Genomic DNA, 14,886 nt, shown 5'->3' with positions numbered 1-14,886 from the left:
CTTTTAGAATAGACCCCAACATATTCTTGCAGTGCAGATACCTTGGGAGACAAGTTAGTAAAAATGAAATAATTATAGTCCAAAGACAATGTGAATTTCTGTATCAAATCAAAGCATATCAATAATTCTCAACATAGAATAAAAGAGAGGAGAGAGATTTATATATAAAGAAAATAATCAGATTTTTAAATTCCAATTTAGTTATCTGAATGGTCTGCCTGTATCGATTGTGTTCAGCTACTTAAAATGTGTAATTCTACCCCAAAGGTAATTAGTCCCTATAATTTACTTAAACAATGTACTTTTAATCAAGATTTCATTCTCACTTGATGTTCCTGAAATCATGTGGAAAGTAAAGTGGAAAATTAGAACACTTATTCCACATGGAGCAATGTAGGAGACACTAAATAAAAGACTTCAAAGGCCCTTTTATATAACTAATTACTTTGAATGAAACAGATTTCAAATGTGAGAGACATATAAATGGAGATGCAGAAAAATGTTTATTTTTGTTTCTATTGTTTATAATGACAAACAGAGAAGAGATTTTAAACAAAAAGGAATAAAATACTTTAGAAAAATACAGAGTACTAAGAAGTAATTGAAAACGGCTTTGCTTATCCTTGAGAGTTATTTGGTAGGGCTTTCAATCTGAGGTGAGAAAGTAAGAGATTGGCAGGATGAGGCACAGGCGGGTGGGGTGACTGGTGGGATGACTGGCATCTACAATTCATGGCATATTCCAGTGCAGGATTAATACTGAAATGTAATGGAGCTTTACTTTACCAGCACGTACTATAGGGTAGTATTGATTTAAAGTTACTTTATCTGACTTACTTCACTCTGTATGACACACTCTAGGTCCATCCACCTCACTACAAATAACTCAATTTCGTTTTTTATGGCTGAGTAATATTCCAAGTATATATGTGCCACATCTTCTTTATCCATTCATCTGTTGATGGACACTTAGGTTGCTTCCATGTCCTGGCTATTGTAAATAGAGTTGTAATGAAAATTTTGGTACATGAGTCTTTTTGAATGATGGTTTTCTCAGGGTATATGCCCAGTAGTGGGATTGCTGGGTCGTATGTTAGTTCTATTTTTAGTTTTTTAAGGAACCTCCATACTGTTCTCCATAGTGGCTATATCAAATTACATTCCCACCAACAGTGCAAGAGTGTTCCCTTTTCTCCACACCCTCTCCAGTATTTATTGTTTCTAGATTTTTTGATGATGGCCATTGTGACCAGTGTGAGATGATATCTCATTGTAGTTTCGATTTGCATTGCTCTAATGATTAATGATGTTGAGCATTCTTTCATGTGTCTGTTGGCAATCTGTATATCTTCTTTGGAGAAATGTCTGTTTAGGTCTTCTGCCCACTTTTGGATTGGGTTGTTTGTTTTTTTGATATTGAGCTGCATGAGCTGCTTGTATATTTTGGAGATTAATCCTTTGTCACTTGCTTCATTTGCAAATATTTTCTCCCATTCTGAGGGTTGTCTTTTCGTCTTGTTTATGGTTTCCTTTGCTGTGCAAAAGCTTTTAAGTTTCATTAGGTCCCATTTGTTTATTTTTATTTCCATTTCTCTAGGAGGTGGGTCAAAAAGGATCTTGCTGTGATTTATGTCAGAGTATTCTGCCTATGTTTTCCTCTAAGAGTTTGATAGTGTCTGGCCTTACATTTAGGTCTTTAATCCATTTTGAGTTTATTTTTGTGTATGGTGTTAGGGAGTGTTCTAATTTCATTCTTTTACATGTAGCTGTCCAGTTTTCCCAGCACCACTTATTGAAGAGGCTGTCTTTTCTCCATTCTATATTCTTGCCTCCTTTATCAAAGATAAGGTGACCATATGTGCGTGGGTTTATCTCTGGGCTTTCTATCCTGTTCCATTGATCTATATTTCTGTTTTTGTGCCAGTACCATACTGTCTTGATTACTGTAGCTTTGTAGTATAGTCAGAAGTCAGGGAGCCTGATTCCTCCAGCTCCTTTTTTCGTTCTCAATATTGCTTTGGCCATTCGGGGTCTTTTGTGTTTCCATACAAATTGTGAAATTTTTTGTTCTAGTTCTGTGAAAAATGCCAGTGGTAGTTTGATAGGGATTGCATTGAATCTGTAGATTGCTTTGGGTAGTAGAGTCATTTTCACAATGTTGATTCTTCCAATCCAAGAACATGGTATATCTCTCCATATATTTGTATCATGTTTAATTTCTTTCATCAGTGTCTTATAATTTTCTGCATACAGGTCATACAGAGTGAAGTAAGTCAGGAAGAGAAAAACAAATACCATATGCTAACACATATATATGGAATCTAAGAAAAAAAAAGGTCATGAAGAACCTAGGGGTAAGATTGGAATAAAGACACAGACCTACTAGAGCATGGACTTGAGGATATGGGGAGGGGGAAGGGTAAGCTGTGACAAAGTGAGAGAGTGGCATGGACATATATACGCTACCAAACGTAAAATAGATAGCTACTGGGAAGTAGCCACATAGCACAGGGAGATCAGCTAGGTGGTTTGTGACCACGTCGAGGGGTGGGATAGGGAGGGTAGGAGGGAGGGAGATGCAAGAGGGAAGAGATGCGGGAACATATGTATATGTATAGCTGACTCACTTTGTTATAAAGCAGAAACTAACACACCATTGTAAAGCAATTATACTTCAAAAACGATATTAAAAAATAAATAAAGTTACTTTAACTCAGGTCCATGTTAAGGTAGATAATAAGTAGTACAGAAAAACCTTACTGGGTAGTATGTTCTTGGATGATAACCATGGAGTAGTTTACCTATTTTTTGGCCACAAGGCCTCTCAACTCTGAAAAGGTGTGGCTGGTGGTCACTGCTTGCTTCTAAGCAAGTTCATTGCTTCTACTCAATTTACCAATTAAATCTGATCTTTCTTTGGGATCAAATAAGTGAGCTGTTGGTAATAAATAAAAATACTGACCAGGGGATCGATGGATAGCCAATGAAGAGAAGAGATTACCTGAAAAAAACTGAAAGAGGGACTTCCCTGGTGGCTCAGTGGTTAAGAATCCGCCTGCCAATGCAGGGGACACGGACCCTAGTCCAGGAAGATCCCACGTGCCATGGTGCAGCTAAGCCCGTGCAACACAACTCCTGAGCCTGTGCTCTAGAGACTGCGAGCCACAACTACTGAGCCCGTGTACCACAACTACTGAAGCCTGCGCTTCACAACAAGAGAAGCCACCGCAATAAGAAGCCTGTGCACCGCAACGAAGAGTAGCCTCCACTTGCGGCAACTAGAGAAAGCCCGTGCGCAGCAGCAAAGACCCAGCGCAGCCAAAAATAAATTAAGTAAAAAAAAAACAGAAAGAAAATACAAAGATAGTGAGTATGTCTAAGAAGTTACTTATACTTCATGAAATAACTGCTTCTTAAAATCTGTAACTGTCTGAAATAAGAGGGATGCCTTTCTGTGTGACTTTGAGGTATCTTTTTATAAATCACAGCCTGCTTTATGTGTCCCTAAGAACACGTACTTTGGTAATTAAATGTGGCAGTAGGACTATATAAATGGGAAATATTTTCATAGTTAATGATTAGTTTACAAAAGTAATGATTATATTTTAATTACTTTTTGTGTGAATTTCCCATATTTTAGCTTTAAGTGGGATATGTGTGTGTGTGTGTGTCTGTGTGTGTGTGTATCAGTGCTTTTTTGTGATGTACGAAAATCATTTGGTATGAAGCGTCTGGTTACTGTCCATATTTTTGTAGCATTAAATCATAGCCAATCACTGAAGCCAATAGCTGGCAGTTACCACATCACCTTTTAAGTTTAGAGCACTTCTTCATATGCTGGAGGGTCTCAAAATAACCACAGTTTTCAGTTGGATCCAGAAGATTTACAGAGGTCCTCACTTTAAACAGGTAGATGCCAGAATTTCAAAAATCATACGTGGACAGTCAAGTGTTTTTCTCAGTTTGCTACATAAGTCAGCCGCAGGCTAAACAGTCCAATCTTTTTATGTTACAAACATTTTCTAAACTGGACTCTTGAGAGTGGAAGAAATCACTGCTAGTAAGTATGCTGGGACACAGACATCATGAGGGCTTATCTCAGGCTAACTAGAACTTGAAACCACCTTACTTATCAGGGAACTAGTTGTCTGCTTCTGTTTTGAGAACTTAAATATTGGCTTTGATATTTATATTGATCTTTGAAGCAGGAAATTTACCGCATGCCAGTTTCTTTGGATGAAATGTAGATTCACCATTTAGAATCATGCCTCATGCTTTCACACCATATGTCCTACCAACGTCCTGTCCGCTTTTTTATGTTGGTTGATAGATAGAAAACCCAAAACAACATGTTTTTACTAATATTTTAAATAAGAGACTTGAAACAAGGTAATAGGACCTCCAAAAAGCCAGGCCTTAAAAAGCATAAAATTGCAAGTTGCTTTGTTGTTGGTTTTCATCACTAAAATAGTGTTGATGATAAGGTTTGCTGTCATTTTGCGGGTGAATGTTACATGCCAAGTGTCGTGCTATGTGCTTTTCATATATTAACTTCATCTTTCCAACAGCACTGTGAATCGTCCACATTTGCTTTATTTTACAAAAAAGAAAAGTCAGGCATAGATATGGTTAATTAATTTGCCAAAGTAGCCCAGCTAGTCACCCAGTGGAAGCTTATGCATTCAAATTGGGATACAATTCCAAACTCCATGCTCTTTTCAGTAAACTACACCACCTTCTTGTAATCTTCATTAGAAATACTATGATTCCTTCTGACACAGCAGTATGGTCTGCCTTGTTTCCATGGCTGAGCTTCATATTAGGGAATTAGTGAGGACACACATGGGGTCATCAGGAAGTAAAACATGATGGGCATTTGCTGGTGCATGAAAAAGAAGAAAGAATGTCCACATTACTGCCAACATAATAAAGCCCCATGTAGCTAATCTACAGCAAATAATATTGACAGGAGACAATAAATCATGGAAATTGATGTGGGATTGGAAGATAAGAAATTCTTAGTAGTTGCTTTGACTACCTGAAATTATCATGGAGTTTTGACATTGAACATTGTTTTACACTGTTTAATCTTGTTTAAAGCATAAAAGAGGACAGCACTAAAAACTTCTCTTGAGAAGTAGCTGAGTTTTGAAGCTTTGCTACTTAGAATTGGTAACAGTGGAAGATACAGGGTTGGGAAAGTTGAGATTTGTATGTGAGCGGAGTAAAGAGAACTGAGCTTTGGGATAAGCTAAAAGGTGAGACCACAAGAGGGAGCTAGCGAGGTGATGGAGGGCTTGGCCTAACATGCCAACTTCAGCAGGTCCAGCAGTTTGAAGGACAACTTCCAAGGACACTACACAGGAAAAAGGATAGCACAACTCAGTGCCTACAGATGTGGTGATGGTTTGGTCACGAGTTCTGAGATTCAGAGGTAAAATCAATACTGCTGCACTCGGCAGTGATGTGTTCTGACACATGACCAACAGCAGAAGAACTTTTAGATAGAAAAGAGATGAGTCTGGCCCATGGCTATTAATAGCCAAGGAATGGTTGAAAGTAAAAGCATTTTTATAAATCAGTAAGAAACAACAAATTTCGGTCAAATGTTCTTTGAATGCATATTAAACATGCATTACATTCTCAAATGGCTACTTGGACCAGGCAATTAATATATGAATAAAGTGAGCCAAGGTAAGAAAAATAGCAATTGCTGGCATTTATGGTCAACTGATGTCTACTAGTCACGGCTAAAAGAGTGGTCATTACACCCAGAAGATTTCTGTCTTGTAAGATCTGGATTCCGTGTTGCCAAATAGTATAATTTTTCAAAAGAAGCCAGGTTACTATATGAAATTTCCTGAATTTTTTTTTTTTTTTTTGCGGTACACGGACCTCTCACTGTTGTGGCCTCTCCCGTTGCGGAGCACAGGCTCCGAACGCACAGGCTCAGTGGCCATGGCTCACGGGCCCAGCCGCTCCACGGCATGTGGGATCTTTCCGGACCGGGGCATGGGTAGGCGGACTCCCAACCACTGTGCCAGCAGGGAAGCCCCAAATTTCCTGATTTTTACATGTGAAATTATTCAGTTAAAATATATTGCAGAGATAAAAACAGAACACTACGACCCACAACAATCATTGCAATAGAAATACATTTGCTGAATGAATTTGGCTCATAGGCTGCCAGTTTAAGACTTCTGATCAAATTTTTGATATCTTTGGGAGACCGGGTAAGGGAGGATTCAATCTGAAAGGAGCCATGGCGCCACAAAACATGGCGTTTTGTACAAGAATGTATAGACTTCAAAGTGACTGAGTCCAAGTGTGCACTCAGAATACAGCCCAAGGGAGAAAGAAAACCTATAAGAAAACACATTAAGGTTACTACACATAGAAGGAAAAATCACTCGTTTGCTATCATGAAGACATATACGCACAGGATTGCTATCTTTAAGACCAAATCAGCCTGTAAAACTAAATCAGAAAGAGTAAATAAAAAGAACAGAAACAGAAATAAGAGAAATATAACAATTTTTCAATTTCTTATCAGACAAGGATTAGAAACCCAGTGATAATGACAAAGCAAAAGATAAAACAACTTCCATATGTATCATATAGCAAATGTGGGTATTAGTCACAGTTTCACATTAAACAGCAGATTTTATAGATGTATTTGCTGCAATAAAATTTGCTTAATCTTAGCACTGGTTGTGACTTATGTTTTGTTTAGGTAAATTCCTGAGCTCTCTGTGCCTAAATTTATTAATTAATAAAAATTACAGTAATAGTTTAGCTCATGTGCTTGCTTTGAGAAATAGATAAATGTAGTATTATGTTTTAAAACCATATTAGGCATTATAAATATTTAATGTCTACTGGTGATTTTATTTTTGGAGAACATAGCAAGTGCCATATGAGAAATTAAGTATAGCTATTGAAGTATAGCTTCTTTTGTGTCAGTGACAAAAGAAGATTAGTCTTTTCTCTGGGAGGTTGGAATTAGCCTTGCTGAAAATATCATTGCATACCAAATTAGACTATAGATTGTATTTCTGTCAGTGAATGTTTCCCTTGGTTGTTGTCTGAGTAAAACAAATGGGATGTAGGCTCAAGGTACATCATTCAGGTACCTTCTTTCAACAGTAATTAGGGTCTTACTACTTGAAACCAGATAATTCTTTTTTTTTTTTTTTTTTTTTTTTTTTTGCGGTATGTGGGCCTCTCACTGTTGTGGCCTCTCCTGTTGCGGAGCATAGGCTCCGGATGCGCAGGCTCAGTGGCCATGGCTCACGGGCCCAGCCACTCCGCGGCATGTGGGATCTTCCCGCACCGGGACACGAACCCGTGTGCCCTGCATCGGCAGGCGGACTCTCAACCACTGCGCCACCGGGGAAGCCCCAGATAATTATATTTAATATAATCTTAAAAGAGGCTCCAAGGATTGTTTTCCATTGTTGAATGTGTAAGAAATGGAACAAACTGACTTTCCTGACCACTGAAGTTAAAGAGAACTAAGAACAGAAAAGAATGATGAATCTAAAATTAGTCTCATAAGACTGATGGGGATGAAATTTAATTTTATCCATTTATTCTTAAAGAGCCCTCAAGGGACTTTTGTCCAGCAAAAGTGGTGCATGGCACATGGTACGATGTTCCATCCAAAGATCCATCCAAAGATCGGTGTTGGTCTCCAGCACCAGTGACTCATTCAGTGACCAGCCTAGCCTGTCTCTACACCAGACTTCCAACCAAATGAGAGGCAGACACACTCATCCCCTTGGCTCCAGTTCACTCAGAAAGAAAATCGTATGTCTGGGTATCACGCTGTACTCAATGCCAGGATAAACAGGACATCACTCCCAACTCAAAATGAGACTCAGTAATGTCTGACCCAAACCAGGCTGGCTGTAATAGGTAAATAAATTCACTACTGGTCTAGGAACTAGGTTAGTTGATACACAAAGGTTTTAGGAGTAACATTATAAAGCTAGAACAGAAGAGGTATTGAAGGGAAAAAACGGGGTTGGGAATTAATAAATGGGCAGATATTGCTAATGATCAAGAAGAAAAATTCTAGTAATTTTCAGAAGTGATCAATCTTCCCTATTTCAAGTATTTCTAGAAACTGAATCTAGATGAAGTTTGGAACATGCTTTACACCATAAAATGCATATAGTTAATTTATTTTTATTATGATTTCTCTATTGTTTAGTGTAAGAAAGTCTTGCTAAATCACTCCACTAGTGTCTAATTAAGTCACATTCCATGATATGTTTTAGTCTCTATCCTACCAAGAGAAATAAAATGAAAAAAATTTTTGGATCAAATAAAAACTATTTTAATTATTTTAAACTTCACTCTACCAATTTCTAAAATGAGTTCACAAATTTATATACAACTTATTTCAGTGGCCACTGTAGCTTTAGCTTATTTTATTTAAAAATATTTATTTTATTTTAAATTAATTTTGATTTTAATTAATATTTAAAGATGTTCATCTTTAAAGATACTTAAATATGGGCTTCCCTGGTGGCGCAGTGGTTGAGAGTCTGCCTGCCGATGCAGGGGACACGGGTTCGTGCCCCGGTCTGGGAGGATCCCACATGCTGCGGAGCGGCTGGGCCCGTGAGCCATGACTGCTGAGCCTGCGTGTCCGGAGCCTGTGCTCCACAACGGGAGAGGCCACAACAGTTAGAGGCCCACGTACCACAAAAAAAACCAAAATAAAACAAAACAAAACAAAAAAAGATACTTAAATATACCAGTGCTCATATTTCCTTTCTTTACATAGGTATTTCAGACACATTTCTCTGCATTGAAATGACCCTTTAAATTTTGAGCACATAAACTGTTATTTTGTGCTTTCAAAACTTGGCATACTTTAGCTGAATATTTCTCAAGCAGTAAGCCTGTCACACATGTACTGGGACACCTCACGGATAAAAGCATGATGCTCTGTGAGGGATAATGCCCAAGAATGTAAGGCTTATAAGAGTATGGACTTGGTCTGTCTTGTTCTCTGTTGTTAATCTCTCTCATGGAGATTAAGGCTTATTTCACAGTTAGTGCTCAAAAATACATGTTGAATAAATGAATCAGTGTTCCTCTCTATATATTTTTTCGATCTAAAAAATATCTCAAGCATAAGGGTGATGACAGTAAGCACTGAAATCTGGTTGGAGAGGCCTCTAATAGAGGTCAGTAAACATCGGTCTCTTTTACTTACTATGAACGTATAGTCAAAATAGTATTTAAGAATGAGGTAGGTACTTCCCTGATAGTCCAGTGGTTAAGACTCCTCACTCCCAATTGAGGGGGCCCAGGTTCGATCCCTGGTCAGGGAACTAGATCCCGCATGCAGCAACTAAGGATCCTGCATGCCTCAACTAAGACCCGGCGCAGCCAAATAAGTAAATAAATATTAAAAAAAAAAAAATGAGGTAAACCTTGACTGTCCGCTGAGCTTGGCCCTGTCAGTATTTTTAGGTGACTGAGATGTCTTCAGACCTAATGTGCTCTAAAAGTTATTAATACGTTGCAGTGGTATACGCCACCTATTGATAACTTTGACATCTTCATCATTCACAACACTGTTGCCTAGGCTACCAAGATCTGTATACTTTCAGTATGTTTTGAAGGTGACAACAGTTTGAAGACTATGGAAAATAAATACATATATTTGGGAGAGAAAGATAATCCTAAGTTTAGATATATGAGACAGTTCAATATTTCTCACCAATAGCATTTCCTGATTGTCTCTAATTCCTGCCCAGCTTGAAGTTCCTTAATGTATTTGCTTAGACAGTGGTGAGGCACTTGCCTTCAGACATATTTAGCAAGTACCATAACTTTTACTCTCTTAGCATAATGTTAGTTCCATGTGTAGTTAAAAAAAAGTGCATAATGTAGTCTGTTTTTATGAAGATCACAATTTTGTTTACTACAAGGAAAAATTAGAGATAGCTGTACTTGGTAAAAATGTACTAGAAATTACGAAAACTCGTATCAGTACTCTGAAACCTCAGAGCAGTATTATATGGTTAGGGTCTAAATCTCGAGTCACTTTTCTAAAGATGTCTTTAGTTGGCAAAGCTAGGTAGTTGTATTATGTAAAGTCTTCTTGGTCTACTATTTCTGGGTTAAATTGAGAGTGATATTACTGTTGGAAAGAGAAAAATACTCCCCATCCCCCCAAAACTCAAGTGCCTTTAACCTAAACTAATGCCTAAAACCTAAACTAGATCCTCAGTAAATGTGAAGTCTAGACTTCTACTGCTCTCGTAGTTGTTTCCACAGAGTTTAACAAAAATTATTTTTCATTTCATGTGTTAGCTTTGTCTATTGATTTAAATTATCATTGAGGAAATAGCCAACAGGTACATAAAAGATGTTCAGTATCATTAATCATCAGGGAAGTGCAAATCAAACCACAATGAGATATCACCTCACACCTGTTAGAATGGCTGTCATTAAAAAGATGAGATTAGAAGTGTCATCTAGGATGGCTGTCATTAAAAAGATGAGATTAGAAGTGTCATCTAGGATGTGGAGAAAAGGGAACACTTGTGGGAATTGTGTAAGCCACTGTGGAAAACAGTATGGAGGTTCATCAAAAAATTATAAATGGAATTATGATCCAGGAATTCCACTTCTGGGTATATATATATATATATATATATATATATATATATATATATATATATCCAAAGGAAATGAAAAGATATCTCAAAATATCTGCACTCCCATGTTCATAGCAGCATTATTCATAATAGGCAAGAGTGGAAATAACCTAAGTGTTCATTTATGGACGAATGTGTCACCAATCAGTGTCCTTGGCCTCCTTAATCAATAGAAATTGATAGGAGGATAGACGAGAAATTCAGGCAAGGCTTTATTGGGACTCTCGCTGCCGTGCAAGGGAGTGACAACAAGTAACAGGTGCTCACTCCCTGAGGGGGTGAGGGGAGGGGTGTGTCCAGGAGTCTGGTCGGAGGGGGGACTTGGGTGGTCTGCCCACCCCTTGGTGGTGGCGTGTGCAGGGGGTGCGCAGTTGCCTGCTTGTGCTCCTGACTCCTCAGAAGTGGCATTTGGGTTTTTGGTCTTTTTGTATCTTGTTGTTCATAATTTGTCCCAACTGCACATGCATGCAGTTATTTTTAGTCCCTTATAGTTTCTTTGTATTTTGTTGCTCAAGGAGATGTTTGTCCAGGTGCAAGCACTGCAGCAAAGTGTTTCAGGTCCCGGGTCCCAGCCTGCCTCAAATGGATATAGAAAATGTGAAATTATATATATGTTATGTATATGTAGTGGAATTATATATATGAATTGTACCCATACATAAAAAGGAAGGAAGTCTTGCCATTTACCACAACCTCTACAGACCTTGAGGGCATTATGCTGAGTGATATTGAAACAGAGCAGGACCCTATGGTCCTTACCCGCCAGGTCCTTCACCTGCCTTTTGTCTGTAGAAAAACTTTAGCCAAAGCATAAGTTTAATCAGAGAAGTGAGAAAATGCAGAAACAAAGGAAAACAGTCAAAGGAGACCAAATAATAATAGTTTAGTCATTCAGCAAAGTCAAGGACCTCTAGTTCCTCCTCAAGGGCTATAGATCATATCCTGAGCCGTATCCTGTGAGCTGTCTTGTAGATACTGAAACCCACACCAGGTGGAAGAAGTTAACTACATGATGACCAGGCTGTAGTCATGACATAAACTGCCACAATTCTGAGAACTGGCCTCAAAAAAATGGGAACAAACCAACCCTGGAACTAAAGACTAACTGTACTTAAAACAATCAAGATGACACTGATTAGACCACCGCATGACCAATTTCAAGATGACTGTCAGAGCTGACTGTGCTGTTTCTGCATGTAGCCCCCTCCCTCCGTCTATAAAAGCTCTTAGGCTCTTGCCCACTGATTGTCAGTGGCGGGGGAGTCAGCCTTTGGACAGGAGTCCGCCCGTTGCTGGCTTCTGAAATAAAGCACACTTTGCTTTCCACCAACCTAATGGTGACTATAGTTAACAATACTGTATTATACATTTGAAAGTTGCTAAGAGAGTAGAGCTTAAATGTTCTTCCCATAGAAACGAATGTGTTAACTAACCTCATACACAAGTACATGTGTATCAAATGATCACATTGTACACCTTAACCTTACACAATATTATATGTCAATTATATCTTAATAAAGTTGGAAAACATATAATTGAGGATAACAATAATGTTTTACTCTTTAATATGAGTATTCAGTCTGTTACAACAGTGTGGTCTGGAAATATTACTAGCTTGAGAAATAGACAAGTTCTCTCATCTGCTGACTGATACTGTTTCATCTATACTTATCTATTTATCATCTATCCATTTATCTCAGATTTTTTTATACCATGATATAAATATGTGTACTTCAGCATTTCTGTATTTATTGTGAGATTTGGTATTTTTATTCCTTAAATACTTGAACAAAATCACAGAAGTGCTATATATAGTAGAGGCTCATGATTGTAGCTCGTTAGATAAGCACATTAGTTTCTTTTCACAATGATTAATTCATTCAACTAAATTATAGAAGAAAACATATATTTCTTCTGAAAACACAATTAGAATCAAAATTCAAGTTCTAAGCTGATAACATTCTCATTGTTAACAATAACGGCAACAGCACTTATTTAACCAGAAAAGCAATTGACTTATCCCAGAAAGACTTTTTATTTGTTGGGTTTAAAAATCTCTTCTCGGGCTTCCCTGGTGGCGCAGTTGTTGAGAGTCCGCCTGCCGACGCAGGGGATGCGGGTTCGTGCCCCGGTCCGGGAAGATCCCACATGCCGCGGAGCGGCTGGGCCCATGAGCCATGGCCGCTGGGCCTGTGCGTCCGGAGCCTGTGCTCCGCAATGGGAGAGGCCACAACAGTGAGAGGCCCACATACTGCAAAAAAAAAAAAAAAAAAAAAATCTCTTCTCATATGCAGCAACTTGTACTTTATTTAATTACTCAGATAAAGAGGCTTTCAATTTCTATTTATAAAAAAATAGCTGTAAAGACTGTTTAAAGAAAACAAGTAACAACAGTATAGTTTTATGGTGAGGATTTCAAAGCGATTCTAACAAAATTCCATCACAGATAAAGTTCAAAGTGATAAATTCATGTTCCTGATGAGATAGATTTCTAGAAAGGGAGGTAAATCCAAGGTCTGTATACATAATCATGGAATGATAATGTGCTAAAGAACTCCTGCCCTGTAACCCCAAAGAACGCAGCATCCTAAATGGCTAAATTCACATATGGTGAAGAGCAGAGGATGAAAAGATATTGATCACAAAACAGTTACCAGCACTCTCTTTCACCCCGCATCAGAAAAAGGAGTAATCCATATTTACCAGACAGTCATGGAATTTTTTTAAAAAGCAAGTTTTTTTTCCCCTTTATTTACAACTGCAATTAAAAAAAAATTCTGGAAGGATGAATATGTGTATAAGAATGTTTTATCAAACATATATGATATTTATAGTGGAATGGGAACAAGCAATCTTGATAGAATTTAGAAGTTAAGGATTTTTTTTGATTGGAGTGTAGTTGATTTACAATATTGTGTTAGTTTCAGGTGTACAGCAGAGTGATTCAGTTAGACATATATATTTTTTCAGATACTTTTCCATTATAGGTTATTATAAGATATTGAATTCCCTGTACTGTACAATAAATCCCTGAATCTATTTTATATATAGTGGTGTGTGTCTGTTAATCCCATACATTTCTAAGTTAGAAAAAATCATCTGGCTTCTGTGATAATATAACTTCTATTTATTCTCATTTTCTTTTCTGTCTTCTTTGTAGACTACTCAGTGTACACACTTATGTTGCCCAGGTGTGCTACTTCCCTTGACTACTTGCTCATCCCATTCGGTAGATTTAACTATCACTTTAGCCATATATATGAATAGACAGATGAGAGAGAGAGAGAGAGAGAAAATATCAGAATCCAGAGTCTCTGTAAGTATCATTCACAATGTTGGATATAATCCTGTGTTACTGGATATACAAAGAAACATTAAAATGTGACTAATACTTAAAAGGCAATCAATGCACGGCTCTGTATTATACTAAAAACCACTGAAAAAAACACGTTAAATGGGTAAATTTTAGTTATGTGAATTATATCTCAATCAGGCTGTTAACAACAATAGGCAATCAATGGAGTTCAACTTTGAGATGATCTGTATGGAATTAGCAGACAAGATTTTAGAAGGATTTGTAGTTACTAGGCTCTGCTATGTAAAGAAAAATGTATGTGTAATGAATAAACACATAAATCTTTGCAGAAAAACTAACATTAATTTAAGTACCAAATGGAAATTATAGAAAAAATATCTATGGAGATAGATATGTACATCTAAATCTATGTCTATGTATGTATATATCTACCTATATTATAATTTTCAGCCAGGAGTTTCCACTTGAGATTTATTTTAATAGTTACAAGTGTCACTGGCCATCTTCCCTTTGTCCCGTATGCACCTGAACTCAACATATTTAAAATTGAGCTCAACATCTGCTCTAGAACTCCACCTCCTGCCATACCTCTGCAGAAGCTGATGATAACAGATTCCACTCATCCAACCAAACTGGAAACCTGAGATTTTCCTTTGATCTCACATTCCTCTTCCCCACTCACATCTAAACATCACTCAGTGCACACAGATTTTACTTCCTTAGGTTTCCTTACCTATTTCCTTTCTTCTCCGTCACTACTAGATCCAGCATGGATAATTGGGAAAAAAAAAATCTCTTTTGTTTACTGTCTTTGGTCTTATTTTATATTTTTAAATTAATTTTTATTGGAGTATAGTTGATTTAAAATATTGTGTTAGTTTCAGGTAT

At 37.5% G+C, this 14,886-nt stretch overlaps 1 non-coding gene across 1 annotated transcript; it reads left to right on the top strand.

Annotated features, from left to right (window-relative positions):
- The first annotated feature begins 9,274 nt into the window (after window positions 1–9,274).
- TRNAG-CCC (transfer RNA glycine (anticodon CCC)) lies at window positions 9,275–9,347 on the top strand. The gene has a single exon. It is a non-coding gene; the product is annotated as a tRNA-Gly (tRNA).
- Window positions 9,348–14,886: the final 5,539 nt, after the last annotated feature.

This window comes from Phocoena phocoena, chromosome 21 (assembly GCF_963924675.1).
Source record: "Phocoena phocoena chromosome 21, mPhoPho1.1, whole genome shotgun sequence".
Classification (NCBI taxonomy): domain Eukaryota; kingdom Metazoa; phylum Chordata; class Mammalia; order Artiodactyla; family Phocoenidae; genus Phocoena; species Phocoena phocoena.
The sequence above is the reverse complement of the archived record's forward strand: the minus strand, read 5'-3'. Positions and strand labels throughout refer to the sequence as shown.